Source organism: Asparagus officinalis, chromosome 10 (assembly GCF_001876935.1).
Source record: "Asparagus officinalis chromosome 10, Aspof.V1, whole genome shotgun sequence".
Classification (NCBI taxonomy): Eukaryota; Viridiplantae; Streptophyta; class Magnoliopsida; order Asparagales; family Asparagaceae; genus Asparagus; species Asparagus officinalis.
The window spans coordinates 2,517,386-2,523,528 of record NC_033803.1 but is presented as its reverse complement, the minus strand read 5'-3'; positions in this window follow the sequence as shown (position 1 = coordinate 2,523,528).

Below are 6,143 nucleotides of genomic sequence, written 5' to 3'. Positions count from 1 at the left end.
TTTTTTTTATGACAACTATTTTACTTTAATTGAAAAATAATTGCCTAAATACATATGTAGGGTGAAAATTTGATTCTTCCGAAGGAAGGAGTTTCGTTTGTATTTATAAGAAAGCTTATTACAAACTAACAAATCAAATGTTTACAACAGAAGCAGAGGGAAGGCCCTCTTTGTTTTGTGTGGGGACTTTAGGTGGCTATAGGACGCTTCGCTCGATGGTCGGGTCGAGTCTGCTTCCCTTGGACCGTTTGAATGAGGTTGCTGGAGAGCTTCAGTTCGCAGTAGAAGCTCGGGGCAATGGAGTTCGGGTCTGCTTGGTTCGTCGGCGATCGGAGCTCGGAACTAGGCAGCAGTGCTGTAATGCAAGGATTTGCTAACAGCTTGGTCTCAACTCTTTTTTCTCCAAGTTTTGCGACCTCTCTTCCATCGTGCTGGAAGGGGTTTTTAAATGAAAGAAGGACAGCTTGACTTCTCCTTGAATTGTGGGATGTGACCACATCCTCTTCAGAGACGTCTCGCCGTTCCTCGATACCATGAACGGTCATTCCAGGGATTGTATTCTATGTCCTGTCACCTACGATGGGAAGACCCATTCTTGTATGTGAGGCAACAAACGACTGCTATCCGAGTGGATTTGACCAGCATTAATGAACCGCATTTATGAGTTCGCAGATCGATGAAGTGTCTGTCCGATCACTTGTACTGTGCGTGACCGCCCGGCGTGCTTTGAGCACGATGCTTTCTCCTTTCCGGCCAGGAGAGGCGGTGAAGTAGGTGTACAGTACTCGAGTGGGTCTAGCCAGCTTGCCGAGTGCCGGCGGATCCACCTCCAGACTCAGACAGCCGAGGTGAGTCGCATTTATGAATGCTCAGGTTGACTCGACACCTGTCCAGTCCCTTCGCGCTGTGCGCACTGCGAGCGGCCGTTTGACGGTCCTGGGGTACTGTGCTCTCTCTCCCTTCGGGTCGAGAGAGATGGGAAGGTCCATCTCAGCACGTGGGGTAGTGGATACCCAGCTGTACTGACGGTTTTGGGGCTTGCTGGCGGATTCGACTCCGAACTCGGGCAGGCGAGTTGAGCGAAGAGCGAATTTCCGCCATCCTGATCGACCCTGACTCATGCTGGCGAGTCGACCGTTAGGCGAACCTGGACTTGAGTACAGTCGACGTCTACGCGGTTTAGGTCCGTGCCAGAGAACTGGGTGTGCGAACTCTTCTCGTAGGTAAATTTCCTGTAGACCCATAGAGGTATTTTTTACCGTCTACAAGACCCCCTTCAAAGTTTTCAGACCTGAACTAGCTTGCGTGTGGTCTGGAATACTTTGAATGAAGAAATTGTTGGCGAAGCAAGTGCCTTCGATTTCTCTTAGGATTTTTAGCAAATCCTCAGCTATCAACGGGTTTGATGATAATGTTTGGATGCCAGAGATATCACAGGAGAATTTTAATGAAGATAAAGAGAAAGAAGTGCTTATGATCCAACCTTTGAATTGCCTGCCTCCAGTTGATCAAGAACTCAATGCTAATTCAAAAATTACTTATGTTAGAAGGTGTTCCAGATTTGAGGACCTTGAACCAATGTCTGCTTTGGATAGAGCTTCTGCAAGAGCTGCCTCAAAAAATGGATCTAATATTGGAGCTGCTTCAGGTGGATCAGGTGAAAATTCTTCTAACCTGGGTTCTTCTTTTGTTCCTATTCTGTTTGATTCATTATCTAATAAAGAAATGCAGAATTTGGCTTCAAAATGTGCTATAATTCTTGAGCCTCAAGGGGTGTTTGACCCTTTTAAAAAAGTGAGGCAAATGGAGAAGGAGAGAGCTACGTTAGAGTAGACTCTACTTCCTTTGTTTCATAAGAGGAGATTCTACTCTTCATACATGTTGGTTACATGGAATGTTAGAGGTCTTGGTCTGAGTACAAAAAGATTTGGGGTAAAAGATTTTTGTCTTTTAAATAAATTTGAGATTATTTGTCTTCAAGAAACTAAGTTGAATAATGTTGATGACAGAATTTTAAGTAGTTTGGGTAGTAATATGTTTGAATGGGTTGTTTTACCCTCAGTGGGAACTTCAGGAGACATTATGATTGGTTGGAATAGCAGTAAGTGGTTAAAAATTCAAGACTTAACTGAGGATTATGTTTTGACAGTTATGTTAAAGAATAAGAGAAATGACTTTGTTTGGTCCATTTCTTATGTTTATGGTCCTCATTATAATAGAGAAAGAGTTTTATTTTGGCAAGAACTTAAGATTGTGAAGGCAAGATTTTCAGGACCTTGGGTGGTTGTGGGGGATTTTAATGTCACCCTAAATGCAGATGAAAGAAAAGGTAAATAGAATTACAGAAAAGAAATGGAAGAATTCAGGGAGGTGATTAATGAATTAGAGCTGATTGATAGTCCTTTACATGGGAGGCAATTTACTTGGACTAATAAAAGAAGGGCTCCTTCTATGGCTAGATTGGACAGAGTTTTCTTCAACTCTGAATGGGAGGATAATTTTCCTTTTTCTAAGCAACAAGGTTTGTGCAGTCAGTTATCTGATCATGCTCCCATTTGTTTTGATTGTGGGGATAATCAACAGTTTGTTAAAAAATTCAGATTTGAGAAGATTTGGTTACAGTCTGATGATTTTAAAAAAGGGATACCTATTTGGTGGAATTGTGCACCTAAAAGTACATCTGCAGCAAAAAATATTGTTGGCAAATTGAGATTTATTAGAAAATGTATTAAAAAATGGGTTCAATCTGACTTTTATAGTGTTAAAAAGAAGAAAAAAGAGTTGTTGGATAAGTTGTTGGAATGGGAGGTTATAGAGGAAAATAGAAATTTGGAAGATGATGAATTAGTTAAAAAAAATGATATTTCCATTCAGTTGAATGAGATCTTAATTCAAGAAGAACAGATGTGGAAACAAAGATCAAAAGCACATTGGCTTAAGGAAGGAGATAATAATACTGCTTATTTTCATAAAATAGCTAATGGCCGGAAAAGAAATAATCTGATTTCTTCTATTACAGTGAATAATACAGTAGTCAGTTCTGAAGAAGGGATTGCACAGATTTTTTCCAATCATTATAATCAGATTTTTGGTCAAAAGGAATCTTATAGATGTGTGAAAAAAGATATTATGAAATTGTTTGTGGAATTTTATGAAGGTAAATTGGAAATTAATAGGCTCAATTATGCTCATATTGTGCTTATCCCAAAAAAAATGAAGCTTCTGTGGTTAATGATTACAGACCTATTAGTCTTCTAAATGTGATATACAAAATGATTACTAAAGTTTTGACTAATAGGTTGAATGCTAAACTTGAAAAGCTTATTGATCCTGTCCAATCTGGTTTTATTAAAAACAGATATCTGATGGATGGGGTTACAGCAGCTCAGGAAATTATCAATGATTGTTTTCAGAACAATAAAAAAGGAGGGATCTTATTAAAATTGGATTTTGTTAAGGCATATGACATGTTAGACTGGGATTTCATCTTGGAGGTTATGAAAGCCAAAAAATTTGGAGCTAAATGGCTACATTGGATTAATATGTGTCTAAAAGGAGGTATGTCTGCCATTGATATTAATGGTAAAATTGGGAGTTGGATTATGTCAAAGAGAGGTGTTCGTCAAGGAGACCCTTTATCTCCTCTTTTATTTGTCTTGGCAGCTGATTCCTTTACCAGGATGATGAACTTAGCAGTGGATTCTCTTCTTATTGAAGGTTTGGGTCCAATTAATATGCCTCATAAAATTTGTTGTTTACAATATGCAGATGATACATTGATATTTTGTAAAAATAAAAGAGAGCAGTTGACAGTGCTAAAAATGATACTATATTGTTTTGAACTTGCCTCTGGATTGAAAATAAGTTTTAACAAGAGTATTCTCATTGCTCTTGAGAACAATGATTCTTTGCAACATAATTTAGCTGTTATGTTGAATTGTAAAAGTGGGACTTTTCCCATTACTTATCTTGGAGTTCCTTTGAGACCTGGAAAATTAAAAAAAGCAGATTGGTCTCCTCTGATTGAGAAATTTGAGAGAAGATTAGCTTTATGGAAAGGAAAAACTTTATCAAGAGGGGGAAGATTAGTTTTAGTGAATTCTGTTCTTTCTTCTATGCCAATTTTTTGGCTATCCTTTTCTATGCTAATTTTTTGGCTATCCTTCTTTTTATTTCCTAAGTGGCTTATAGAAAAAATTGATAAAATGAGGAGAAGATTTTTGTGGACTGGCTCTTTTGATCATAAAGGCTCTTCTAATTTAGTCAAATGGGAGGAGGTTTGTAGACCTAAGCAATATGGAGGTTTGGGGATTGTAAATTTGAAAATTATGAATAAGGCTTTGTTGGGGAAATGGTGCTGGAAATGGTTTGATAATAAACTGGAATTATGGAAACAGATTAGTTTTTACAAATACTTTGAGAGGAAAAATTGGACAGAATTTTTTTATTCTGGTAGAAATATTTTAACACAGTTTTGGAGAAATTGTTTTGATAATATTGAAAGCTTTTTATGCAGTACTATGGTGGATGTGGGAAAAGGAGATCAAACCTTATTTTGGCTTGATAAATGGGTAGGTTCTTTTACCCTTGCTTCAGTTTATCCCTCTCTTTTCAATGTCACTTCTTTTCCTTATGCAACTATCAGTAAGGTGAGAAAGAAGGTGAATAATGAATGGACATGGAGTATTCAATTTAGTAGACAATTGACTGGAAATTATGTTCTTCAATACTGCAAGTTGATGACTGATATCAGAGATTTTAATTTTGAACAAAGGGAGGATAGGAGAAAATGGATTTGGGATACTAAAGGTAAACTTACAGTTAAATCCTATTATCACTTTCTTATTGATGGGGGTTTAAGATTTGACTATGTTAATCTCTGGAGGCTTCCTGTTCCTTTAAAAGTGAAATTTCTTGTCTGGTTGACTCTAAGACAAGGGCTAAATACAAAAGATAAGCTAGAAAAAAAGGTATTCATGTGGATTTAATGTGTTGTTTATGTTCTAAAGAGGAGGAAAATCATTACCATCTTTTTGTAGACTGTGAGTTTGTATACTCCACATGGAGATCTATTCAACATAAACTGAACATTGATAAGGATTTCAAGTTGAATTTCCTAAGGGATATCTGGATCAATTGGAATATGGATAAGGGAGTTAAATGGAATGTGGAAAGAGATGTTATTTTATGTTCTCTTATTTGGAGTATTTGGCAGGAAAGAAATGACAGAATTTTTTCAAGCAAGAAGAAGAGAGCTCTGGAGGTTTTAAACAAAGTTCTGATTTATTCATCTTTTTGGTTTGGTTCTAAACCTTTATCTGATCGATCTGCCAGACTTCAAGAGAGGAGGAGGAAAAGAGCTGCTGATGTTCAGTCTACGGTGAACAGCATTGAGAACATAGTGATTCAACTGGAATGATTTCTTTCTCTATATTCTGGTTCTGTTTTCTGTTGGTTAAAAACTTTGTTATTAGTTCATATGGACTACTCTTTTGTAGTAGTAGTAGTTGTCAGTTTTCTTTTGATAGAGCTGATTTTGGTTGTATCTGTGGGGAAACAGAAGTTTGTTTTTTGGTTGTAAGCTCTGTATGAACTCAAATGCACATTCTTATTGGTTGGGAATGTGCATAATCATGTAACAACCAAGTTTGGATTAATTTAGCTGGCTGGATTACTGTTAAGATTAACAGTAATCCATCATTTCTCTCAAAAAAAAAAAAGTGAGATGAGAGAAATTAAAAATTAAACTAAAGTCATATACCGATAGCGAGCTTTTTCTAATAAGGCGAATGACAATGTTAGAATTTCTGTTTGGTAAAGGGTTTTTCTCTCACCTCACTCTTGTGTCCCCTGGGGTTGGAGGGACACAAGAGAGAGGTGAGAGAAAAACACATAGTAAGATGAGTGAAGTTAAAAATTAGATTAAAGTCATATACCTCCACTAACTTCCTCTTCAACCAAATGAGAAGTACGAAACGTGTATCTTTCCTCAATTTTTTCAAAAATTGAAATAGGTTTAAAAAGCTGATGTAGCAACATTCACTTTCCGTTTACTTTTCATTCACTTTTCAAGTCCCAAACCAAAATAATATATAGGATAAAAAAAAAAGAGTAAGTGAAACCATTTTTTATTTTCTAGTCAT